The following is a 13,579-nucleotide window of genomic DNA, read 5'->3' as shown; positions in this document are numbered from 1 at the left end:
TTGTTTGTTTGTTTGTTTGTTTCCCATTTCCATTAGAGAAAGGATTCCTAAACTTGGCAACTTTAAGACTTGTGAACTTCAGCTATGCTAGCTGGAGAATTTTGGGAGTTGAAGTTTACAACTCATCTTAAAGTTGTCAAGTTTGCGGAGCTCTGCCTTAGAAACTCTGAGAGGAATATACTCTGACTGGTATATTCCAGGCCAATATACTTTATATTTGAAAATCTATTGCAGTCCTAACTGTTTTATAGAGCAAGAAAAAAATTGCTCTATAGTATCATATAGGGAAATGAGAAGGAAAAAGCAGAAATGTAATCCAAATAAGACAAAATTACTGTGTAGTGATGTAAACTTGGGGACTGAATGTTTTGGATAGAGTTATGCTTTTCCTGAGTAAGCAGATTTTGATCTAGTAATATTCTTTGGTTTCCCAGCTATCATTTTACCCACAGGTGGCAAGGAAGATACAGTATCTGCACAATTATGCCCAGGGCATACTGAGATTGGACTTGGTGATGGTTTTCAATACCTTGATTAAATTCCATTCTAAGTACCATAATTTGATTTATATGCAGCCAATTGTATACTGAGTTCCTAAAAAATGATACATCAATATCCTCCCGATGTTTCTCTCTGCTTATATCCTGTGCATATATCAGGGAGAAATAACCCTACATCATTATATATATGACACTGTACCTTATATGATTCTATATAAGTTTCCTGATGCTTGCATGTACTGTATTTGTTAAATATAAAAGATGAGAATATGAACCATGTGGAACACTACACAGGCAGATATCGATGAAAATGTGACCATCGTTACTGAATACAATTTTCTGAATAAGACTGAAACCAAGCAAAACCATGGTTATTCTCTTCACCCGCAACCTATGGTCAAGAATATAAAACATCATCTTATGGATCTGATAACAGCAGGATAACCAACTGGTCTTTGTCCATCACCAACAGAAATTCAACACAAACAGAGGTGAGAAACCACCCTACCACATCCAAAACTAAGCCATGCTGCTTTAGATTTAAAAACAAAAATGAAAATGACATTATTCTAAAACTATCCAAATATCTTCTCAGTTAACGTCTTTAAAATTAAAAGATTATAAGCTGGTTGCTAATTCAAGGAATAGTAGACTAAAGAAACCCTATGCCTTGAACAAGGACTACTTATTAGCAATATTCAAATCTCAATAAGGATGTTTACCAAGTGTCTTCAAGAATGGAGATGACAGTTGAAATAGGCAAGATGGATAAGGCTCTAACCTACAAGATGGTTAAAACTACTGCCAGTTCTCCCAATGAGAATTGTCTGAAACAATCTGGAGAAGATCCTGTTTCAGAGTTTTCTATAAATGACTTTATAGATTCCATAATCAAAGTGAAGAAAAACTGTGTCAAATCTGACTGAAAATAGCAGCGAAGAAAGTGATAAATACTTCATAGAGAAGAATGGATATATCTGCTTGGATATGAATCTAGATTTGTAACACGGGATGGTTCTTGTTCCATATGTGAAGAGAATGTTATTTGTTCTATAAAGGCTGTACAATATGCCAAGCAAAATATTGTAAATCTATGATGACCACTAGAGGAATAAGTTGTCTCTATCATGCTGGTCTCTATTACCTGTTTTATCTCTTGCAACTTATCTGAGGAATCAGGTGATCTATAAGGTAGCTTTGGATTTGATAGCTGTTCTCCACCAACTGTTAATGATGTCTCCTACAAATTTAGCAAAATGCTGAGACTCCATGGGGTTTCACAAGTACTAAAAATAAGTTGAAAGCCTTTCAGAGTCAAGGTGTACATTCCATTGCTTTTGTAGTACAAGGGACTCCCCTAATCAGGCACTGAGTAAGATAAGTCACAGCCTGATCAATCTATATTCCCACATTTCCAAACCTCAAGGAAGAAATATATGCTCCCCTTTGTGTGAAAGCCCTTCAAAAAGTCCTAAGCAGATTACGGGTCTGTTCAATTGGTAGGTTTATCAAGATAAACTCTTCTGAAGATGCATTTACTATCATAAACTCATCTTTCTGGTATAAAGGACAAATTCTTTCGCATTGTACACAGACTTTCAATCTTCTACCAGAAAAGGCTACAATATAAAACATAAACAAAAAATTGTTTCCCGATAATATTTAACACTGAATATTCTAAATCCTTTTATCTTTCTCTAATTATGCTAAATTAGCATACATTTTAAATTAGACAATACTGTCAGTTCTTGTACATAATATTAACATTTTAGATTTCACACAAAAAATGATGTAATTCATTATGAGTGGATTTTTTCTTTCTTTCTTCCCCCTTTGCCTCAGTGCTGGGATGGCGGAAGGAGAAGATTTTGACAACATTTCCATTAACTTACATAACTCACATCTTTTGGATAACAAAGTCATAGCACAATCAAAAGGAAACTCAATTCATCTAAACCATACTCTATCTAAGCAACAATCACTCCCTCAACCATACGCCCATCAACTGCCACCTCCACTATATGTTCATCCACAACATCCACTACCTCAACAACCCACAAACCATCTTAACAATATTTCCCTATTCATCAGAGACACCCTGGAATGAGAACAGAAGTAGACTAATGCAATTCTATTTGGACTTGAAGTCACTAACGAACATGATATAGACCAAATTCGAAAAATCATTACTCCCAATATTCCAGCCGATGAAATCATTGAAGTAACCAGAGATGGCCCAGAATTCAAATACAGAGATGGTTCAGTGGCCCCCAAATTCTACAGAGTGGTTCTCACAAATGAACTTAGCAAACGCAAATTCATTAAGACCATAAATTCATTAAACTCATTGAGATGACTCAAACCTTAAACTCTTCGCTCTACATGCAACATATCCATTTTACAATGCATCCAATTCCATGAACTATGAGCAGATTTTAAAAATGTCAAGACCAAGGCCAAACTGACCTTTATATTGACTACTGTGCTGGCTGTATTAAATCTAAATCACGCAATCCACCAGCCAACCCCTTCAAACCACTATCGCCCATAACTATCCTAACTTCCATTCCATCACCACTCAAAACCAACTCTCAATAAAACAAGACTAAGTATGCATGCCCCTTACTTCCTCAACACCATCCACTGCTAATCTGAAATGAACTGATGAACTCAAGAAGCATCATTAATAAAATACCTGAACTCCTTATCTTAGTACAATCTTCTATATTTGACATCATATTTATCTGTGAAACATGGTTAAACAATTCCCTCCCAGACTTTGTTATCATAGTAAGTGACTATCAAGCTTACTGTTCTGACTGTGAAACCTGCAGAAGAGGTGGAGTTCCAATCTTCTACAAAAATCACTCAACCTAAAAAAGTGCAAGTTAAACAAGAACTTTATCATCCTGAAACCATCATCTGTGAACTGACCTTAGATACCACACTTAGCTTCCTTCTATGTTACAGAGCTCTGCATTATGACATTACACACACAAAAAAACTAACCTCACTACTAATGTGGGCAACCTCCCACCCTCATCGTCTTTTATTTCTTGGAGACTTAAACCTACCACATATAAACTGAACCCTAAATGAATGTTCAACTGAGTCCATACATTCAACCCTTTTCAACGTCATTAGTAGCCTAGGACTAGATCAACTAATTACTGACAAGACTAGTCTTAACAATTGTCTTGACCTCATCTTCTGCAATAGTCTATTTATGGACTACAAATAAAAGAACCCTTTTCCAACAGTGACCATAGCATGATTGATTTTTATCTGAACATTCGCCCTCACAGAAATCAACTTAATGAAAGGACTACCAACTACCAAAAAGGCCAACTACGATCACATCAAAGCCTATCTAACACTTCTTGACGTGCATACAATCTTCTTCAACTGCATCTCTACTGAAGACTATTACAACGTATTTTTACTTGAAATCCAAAGAGTCATCAAATGTATGTACTATTAATATTCACCAAAACTAAGAAAAACAAATTACCCACAAAAATAAGAAAGCTCCAATCCAAAGAAAGAATTCTTTATCGTAAAAATAAATCAGGCCACGTTTCAAATTTTAAAAGCTGCTATAAAACTTTGTGTCACCAAATAAAGACCGAATTCACCCATTATCACACCACCCAAGAAGTAAACCTTCTATGTACTAAATCTACTTGTGCCTTCTATAACTTTGGTAACAATAAACTCAAAGAGTCTAGATCCATCCCACCCCTTAAAGGACCAAATAACATAGACCATAATGATGAATCAGTCAAAGCCAACCTCTTCAACACCTCCTTCAACTCAGTCTTTGTCAATAACAATGGCTCATGCCCAACATTTCCTAGCTGCACCACAAATAACCTCAATAATCTTACCCAAATTAAGTTTTCAGAAGATAACATTAGAAAGACATTACAGAATCTAAAACCATCATTATCTATTGGACCTGATGGATTATGTGCATACTTCCTAAAAGAGCTCTCCTCCACCTTAGCTGAAACTCTGAGCATAATTTTTAATAAATCTTTCAGTAGTAGCTCCCTACACACACTATCGTCACCTGCCACAGTTACCCCTATCTTCAAAAAAGGAGATCCAAGCAATGTTGAAAATTACCATAGAGTTATATCACCTTCAAAGTCATGGAATCAATCATAAACTACACTCCACCTTGAAGGTAATGACCTTCTTTCCAACAAACAATTTGGTTTCAGAAAAAAAGTATTCTGTAACCTTCAACCCTTATACTGCTTAAACATTTGTACCACTCAACTTGACCAGGGTAATTCAATTGATGCAATCTATATTGACTTTTGCAAAGCCTTTGACTCTATTGTTTATAACAAATGTCTTCTGAAACTTAAATCCTATGGCATCTCTGGACTATTACATGATTGGTTAACAGCATTCCTATGTAATAGACAACAAGTGGTCAAAATAGGAAGTGCCCCATCTCATCCTGCTCCTGTGAACAGTGGTGTCTCTCAAGGCAGTGTCCTAGGACCAACATTTTTTATACTATACATAAATGACCTTTGTGATCACATCACTAGCAATTGTGTTCTATTTGCTGATGATGTCAAATTATTCAATACCATTTCCCATTTTTTGGTTCAAATTACTAGACTTTATTACATATTTGATCTACCAATGGTCAAAGCAAATTGGCACTAAATAAAAGTCAACAGAATTTGTGAGGGGGCTGGACTTTTCTCTTGTGGCTGCATAAGGATTCTAAACTTATGACATTTTTGACCCCAACTTTGAGTTCTGCCTCATCATCTCTGACATGTTCATCTCTTCCTAAGTCCCTTTCTTCCTCAAGGCCATCTTTTTTATATTTAGAATAACATTTATTTATTTATTTATTTATTTATTTATTTATTTATTTACTTACTTACTTACTTACTTACTTACTTACTTACTTACTTACTTACTTACTTACTTACTTACTTATTAAAAGCAGATGGTTTATTTATTACTCAGGCTACAACCTCAGTGGCATCATTGGTTTTAAATTATATAAAGTAATTAAATTAATTCATTTATCATTTTAAGATGTTTCAGTATCATGAAATTGGAGAAATTCTAGCTTTGCTTCACTTTCAGAAAAAGAAACAACAACAACAAATAAACCCACTACTTTTTACACCAACAAAACAAACACTAGAATTTGTTTTCTTTGGCCAAATGAATATGTGTTACCTACAACAACTTTCTGAAAAGCAATTTTACCACTGCTTTATGCCACTTTCTGTTGCTAGGCAACATAGGTCTATTGATCTTAAAAGCAGGATTGTGGGTCCCCATTTCAGTTCATTTTGTGGAGAAGGTGATTAAATGTAGTTACATCTACCTACAGTGCTACTTAATCATCCTAAGTACCACTCACAGTGGTACTTAATCATGATTCAGTTTTTCTTTCAAGAGCAAAGTAATAAATAGCTATCTATCTGGAGTGAAGCAGAATTATTAGGTTCTGTTTCAGAATTTTTTATGCCACTTTTTTGCCACTTTTATGCCACATTATATATATATTAAAAATACTAAAATCCTCCAACATCTAAAATAGAATAGTAGCATTCCAAATGTAACCTATAATAATATTTCATACAATCTGCTATGATTTACTAGTTAAAATCATTAGCAACCTAAAAATTGAAAGAACCTGAATACTGTATAATCAAAGATCCATCTAATCCAGCTTCCCTGACAGGAAACTGACAAGCCTGGAAAGGCAAGGGGTAGCCTTCTTTCATTGTCATCCCTACCAGCTCACATTTAAAGTGTCATTGTAATGATTCAAGAAAATGCAGTCATCAAGATTAAAAACTAAATATAAGTTTCTGCAGACCTCTTTAAGTTTACTGGGACTCTTTTAGTGTACTGGGACCAATGCTCTTCATTCTCTACATCAATGACCTTTGCGATTACATCACAAGCAACTGTGTCCTCTTCACCGACGATGTAAAACTCTCCAACACCACCGATAACACAACTACTCTCCAAAAAGACCTTGACGCTGTTTCTGAGTGGTCTAACACATGGCAACTCCAAATCTCAACTAGCAAATGCTCTGTCCTACACATTGGGAAGAAGAATCTGAACTTCAAATTCGGACTGAATAATCAAATTATCACTCGGTTAAAGACCTTGGTATACTAATAACAAAATATTTAAGTGCCAAAGCCCACTGCAACAATATAGCCAAGAAGGCTTCAAGAGTTGTAAACCTAATCCTACGTAGCTTCTGCTCTGGCAATCTCACACTACTTACCAGAGCTTACAAAACTTTTGCCAGACCCATCCTTGAATACAGCTCATCTGTTTGGAACCCATATCGCATCTCAGATATTAACACCCTTGAAAACGTCCAAAGATACTTCACCAGAAGAGCCCTTCACTCCTCCACTCGAAATAGAATACCCTATGAGACCAGACTTTCAATCCTGGGCCTAGAAAGTTTAGAACTAAGACACCTTAAACAAGATCTAAGTATTGCCCACAAGATCATATGCTGCAATGTCCTGCCTGTCAGCGACTACTTCAGCTTCAACCACAACAACACAAGAGCACACAACAGATTTAAACTTAATATTAACCGCTCCAAACTTGACTGTAAAAAATATGACTTCAGTAACCGAGTTGTCGAAGCGTGGAACTCATTACCGGACTCCATAGTGTCATCCCCAAACCCCCAACGCTTTACCCTTAGATTATCTACGGTTGACCTATCCAGATTCCTAAGAGGTCAGTAAGGGGCAAGTACAAGTGCACTAGAGTGCCTTCCATCCCTTGTCCTATTGCTCTCCTATATCTCCTATATCTCTTCTTCTATTCTTTCATTGATATATTCTATTCCTATATCTTCTTTTCTATTATTTCTTAGATATATTTTATTATGAGTATCTCCTCTATAACCTTCATAATGTATTTTACTATGTTTACTATATACCCACTAAAACCCTCATTGTGTATTGGACAAAATAAATAAATAAACAAACAAACAAACAAACAAATAAATAAATAAAAAGTTCAAGTTAATCAAACATCTGATGTATTAAATGCTATAAGATCTAAGTTTAATGGATAACCTGTTACTCTGGGAGAGAAAGAACACTTTCTGCCCATATTTTCCATATATCTTAGAAAATGGTTTAATATATTTATATCATGTCCAAAGGACCCCAGTGCTGTACTGTAGTGTAACATTTTCTTATTGGGGAATTTCTTATTGGGGAATTATTTTAACTCAATAATAATTTAGGTCTTCTTTTCTCATCTCATTCTGATCTTGAGCTGGGGTGGCGCAGCAGGTAGAATGCTGTACTGCAGGCCACTGAAGCTGACTGTAGATATGTAGGTCAGCAGTTCAAATCTCATTACCGGCTCAAGGTTGACTCAGCCTTCCATCCTTCCAAGGTGGGTAAAATGAGGACCCAGGTTGTGGGGGCAATAGACTGGCTCTGTTAAAAAGTGCTATTGCTAACATGTTGTAAACCGCCCTGAGTCTAAGGAGAAGGGCAGCATAAAAATCGAATAAATAAATAAATATCCGTGTCATTCCCAAGTGACAGTCCAATTCTGCTTCAAATCTTGTGCATAATTTTTACTCACTTTTCAAGTATAAAAATCACATATTCTCACTATTATATTTTTTTAAACCAGATTTTCAGTTCATGACAACATTGTTCTTGCCTAGTAAAATATTTTGTTACCAACACTTTGTTTACTTTATTTTTTTACTTTCGTCTTCCACCTGAATTTCACTTCTACCAGTCAGGAGAGTAAAAGTATATTCCTAGAATCAACATTATTTGGGGACCTGTTGTTCTATATCTAAGGCATGCAATGGGTGAATCTGTCCTATATGAATATTTTCGTTTATTAAACTCTGTGTCAAGATCATTTTGATGCCTAAAATGTATAACTTTTCCATTGAAATCACCTGGCCAATATAAATAGGGATATCAATTTGTTATTTCTCTATGTAGAATTATTGCCGGTATTTCCTGAAATAATTGTTTCATCTGCTCACAAAAATCTTATGCTGCAGCAGCAAAAGTACCACAGTTATATGTAAGGTTTACACCTTATATCAAGACTGTATAGCTAAATTGAGGAAATCTTCCTGGAAAATAGAGGCTGGTTTAATTTAGGAATGTCTTTTAGCCAACCAGATCTATTTCTATCACAACAACCACATCCAAGTGCCTTTACATTTTTCTCAAACCAGAATTTAATCAAATTAGGAATATATTAGTTGAATCTATAAACGATCCTCTCAGTATCACAAAAGATCTGTCAGGATTTCTTTAAGAATTCTTTTTACCTAGATGTGGAAACTTCCCTATGGATGACGGTCTTGGCATATTCAGGTTTCTTCTTGTGTAGGATTTAGAAATTTCTGGCGACGTTTCGACAAGGTCCCACTCGTCATCTTCAGGCTGGTGCTTCTGTCCTTGTTCTAGGGCGAACACAGCAAGACCTGAACTGCCTTCCTTCTATAAATACTGGTGGCTGGGTGTGGTTTGATGGCTCAGCAATTGCCTGTTGTGTAGAAACTTCCTGGTGAGTCAGTGGGGTAACACCTGGGGTCATTGATGTAACTGAGGTATGCTGATTAGTTAATGATTGTGGATTAGGCATGATATCCTGAGTCGTTGGAGCTTGCAGGCTACTTGATTGTTTTGCAATGTGTGTTCTGAGTCTGGTTTCAGTTTCTATGGCTGGGATGTTTGTTAATGAGGCCTAGTTTCCAGGTGTCTGGTAGGCAGGAGGTATCATCCCGCTTGTTCATATTTTGGGGATGTTCCCTATGGATCTATATATTTTATATTAAGTTCTTCATAATTCAAATTAATAGAGAACAGTCAGTAAATAAGAAGTTGTACATATTCTTGACTGCCTATTTTCTTGACATCCATGAGCACTTTGCTGAAGAAACCCTTCTCTTTGAAATTATTTAACTAAAATGAAAAAATTAGCATCATGTAAACAATCTGCAAAGTATACAAATGTTCTAACAAAATATGCAGAAATGTAACAATTAAAAGAAATGCATGAAGATAGCATAGAATACATTTAAAGATTGGGAAACTGTATCTGTGAACGTGGAAATCTTTCTTTCACGTAAACCTTGATTTCTGCTTTGTGTGTGAAAAATTAAAACTGTAGAGTAAGAAGCGTTGTGGGTTTTTAAAATTGAAAAGAGTATATGCAGTTAGCCAGCAACTATGCAAATCTCTTTAAATTACTTGCATAAGTGCATAACCTTGATCTTGACTATAATTACAGTATTGTTTGATTGATTTCCTAACCCAAGGAGGGGGGGTTGGTTTTATTTAAAAGCTTACATATTCAGTATCAAGCCATACTGAAATTGGTTCCATAAAGGATTTTCACTCTAGTGCCTGATGTTTATTCATAGGATCAATATGCAGACAACTTTCTATTCACTTCAGAACATCTGTTTCCCTTCCTTCTGAATGGCACTAAAGGTTAAATTAATAACTTATGATAAAGTACTTTAAACATACACAAAATCCAACAAAATAAGGCAGAAAATCCAAATGCAAATTAGAATTATCTGCCTTCTAACTACTATATTTTTTGGAATATGAGACGCAGAGGAGTATAAGATGCACTTTAGTTTTTGTGGAGGAAAATTTGGGAAAGAATCTCCTTACCAGGTATTCAATTCAATTCAATTCAATTTATTAGATTTGTATGCTGCCCTTCTCCAAAGACTCGGGGCAGCTAGCATCCTTAGTCTGGTCAGCTCCCCCACATTATTTCCCCCTAGTTAACAATTTAACTAGCCTAGAGAAAAGGAGGGCCAGAGGGGACATGATAGCTGTATACAGGTATATGAGGGGTTGCCACAGAGAGGAGGGGGCCACTCTATTCTCCAGAGCACCAGAGGGCCGGACGAGGAACAACATCTGGAAGCTGACCAAGGAGAGATTCAACCTAGAAGTAAGGAAGAACTTCCTTATGGTTAGAGCGATCAACCAGTGGAACAACCTGCCTGCGGAGGTTGTGAACTCCCCAACTCTGGACACTTTCAAGAGGAGATTGGACTGCCACTTGGCTGGAGTGTTTTAAGATGCCTGCTCAGGCAGGGTGTTGGACTTGATGATCTGCATGGTCCCTTTCAACTCTAACAATAAATAAATAAATAAATAAATGAGTGAGTGAGTGAGTGAGTGAGTGAGTGAGTGAGTGAGTGAGTGAGTAAGTAAGTAAGTAAGTAAATAAATAAATAAATAAATAAATATGGAATGACAATGTTGCTTTGTTTATTGTTTTCTTGGAAGGATAAATCCTTCCATGCCCCACTATCCAATCAGAGCTAAATAAGCTTTTTGGATTAGAAATAAAATGTCTTTAAAGAAAAACAAGCAAGTCCAGTTGCATCTTGAAAAAGCACCATTGGGACAACTATGATTTGGATGATTGAGAATCTCCAGAGACATTTAGCAGCTTAGGCTGCTAATAGAAGAGCTATAAGACTGCAATCTAATACATTGTCTCCCTGGAAGTGAGAATTTCACAGAAATCATGTTAGAATTCCCATCTGATTGAAATCAATTTCATGTTTTTAATGAGTATACATTTCTGGAGTTTATTTGGCTGAAAATCCTGAAATTATTGGAAGAAAAAGTAGATATTGTCCTTAATTTGTCAAATTTCTATCTTCCTTTTTTGCCAGTGAAAAACAGTGCTGTAAATGTCAAAGTCAAGATGATGCTGATTTAGTCTGACAGCTGCATGCACACATCATTTGTTGGAGCTACAGTCCAGTTTCCCCCTTCACCCTAGTTCACTAATGGCTTTGTCTTCTTTGAGAAAATGTAGCCCTATTTTGATAGCAATACCACTATAAACTTAATGCTATGAAAAAATAGAAGTCAGTAAAAATCCATCACAGTACTATATAGAATAAGAAATGTAATAAAATGCAAAAATGTCTGCAATCAAATACAATCAAAATATGTACAGGATGAATATTTGTCTCTGTTCCCACTTTTCATGTATTTAACTTTCTCTGCAGATGCTCTAGTACAGGGATGTCAAATTCACAGTGCACGGGCTAGATACACCATGTACTGGGCATGCTCATCTCCACTTTAGCAAAGGAGAAAAATTGTAATATATCATGTGATGACAACTTAACTCCATGAGTCTGACACCCCTGCTCTAGTAGGTCTTCAATGAGCAGTAGGTTGGATGACTTCTAAGTTCCGTTCCAACTCTATGAGTCTGATTAATAAACTGAAGAATTTCAGTGCTATTTCTTTCTTCCCATTACCATTAATTATTTGCAGAGCAGGAAAAGAAATGAGGAATTCCATCTTTTAACCCACTTATTGTGTCATGACAAGAAGTCACTAATCCCTTAAATCAGGGGTCTCCAATTGTGGCAACTTTAAGACTTGTGGACTTCAATATCTTTGCTGGCTGAGGAATTCTGGGAGTTGAAGTTCACAAGTTTTAAAGTTTTCAAGGTTGGAGACCCCTGCTTTAAATAGCTGCAAGGTTAATAACAAATGTTTTGAAAGATTCAGCAGCAGTCTGGTCTAATGTTATTGTCTCTTCATAGTCTTTGGGGTAGTAAACCAGTTCAAGAATGCTATTGGAACAAATCCATATTCAGTCATTCATTCCTTACTCTATCTATACATATGTTGCCATACCTACTTCTTAATCATTCCATGGATTTTGATATATTATTTTTCAGATATCCATACTCCTCTTTGTAGCATACAATTTACCTCACATTCACAGTAAATATTTTTTAAGCCAACATCTTAGCATCAGCCATATTCACATTCATATCATACATTCTTGTTTTACCCCCCCTCCCTTTTTTTAAACTGTTGAACCATTCACTAATAATTTTGTTTATTTTCTTACATGTGTTATTTTTATTCTATACTGCTTTTATCTATTCAGCAACAACATATTTGTTAAAAGTACTCCACAATTCCAGCCCAGAGCCTGTCCAAACCAAACGGAGTTCTGAATGAGATGAGCAGTCTCATGAAACTTAAATAAAATAAATTCACCATTTCATACTTTCTGTAAATCAACAATTCATCTCATGTACCATTCCTTGGATCGGGGACCTTACTCTGTCATTATGCCTTGCACTAACTCTAGTCCAAATTGGACCAGGATTCTTGTTACTGAGTGATGAGGTTATAAAGCAGAACACCCCATAACTTCATCACTTGATGCAATCCAGGCAGCTTGGGTTGCTATTGTAACCCCATGATATGTATGTGGTTGACTAGGAGGCAGTGAGAGTCCCAGGTTTGTGAGTTTGAGTTTGACACCCCTGCTGTAAGCTGTTAACAACCAGCAAGAAGTAGATATATTGACAATCTGCATGTCTCAGCACCTTTCTTTCTGTGAAACACTTTGGTTTTCTAAATCAGGTTTTCTGGTGGCTTGTTTACTATAAAGATTCCTCAGAAGAAGAATCAGATGGTCAACCATCCCATTAATCTTAATAGCATTCACATTCTAACATGAACTGCGCAGTCAATAATGCAAAGGAAGCTCTGGTATCTGTATGCTTTCTTTCCACATTTGGAGTACTGTGTTCAGTTCTGGAGACCTCACCTACAAAAAGATATTGACAAAATTGAACTGGTCCAAAGACGGGCTACAAGAATGGTGGAAGGTCTAGAGTATAAAACGTATCAGGAAAGACTTAATGAACTCAATCTGTATAGTCTGGAAGACAGAAGGAAAAGGGGGGACATGATCGAAACATTTAAATATGTTAAAGGGTTAAATAGGGTTCAGGAGGGAAGTGTTTTTAATAGGAAAGTGAACACAAGAACAAGGGGACACAATCTGAAGTTAGTTGGGGGAAAGATCAGAGGCAACATGAGAAAATATTATTTTACTGAAAGAGTAGTAGATCCTTGGAACAAACTTCCAGCAGACGTGGTTGGTAAATCCACAGTAACCGAATTTAAACATGCCTGGGATAAACATATATCCATTGTAAGATAAAATACAGGAAATAGTATAAGGGCAGACTAGATGGACCA

This window comes from Erythrolamprus reginae, chromosome 2, assembly GCF_031021105.1.
Source record: "Erythrolamprus reginae isolate rEryReg1 chromosome 2, rEryReg1.hap1, whole genome shotgun sequence".
In the NCBI taxonomy this organism is placed as follows: Eukaryota; Metazoa; Chordata; class Lepidosauria; order Squamata; family Dipsadidae; genus Erythrolamprus; species Erythrolamprus reginae.
The sequence above is the reverse complement of the archived record's forward strand: the minus strand, read 5'-3'. Positions refer to the sequence as shown.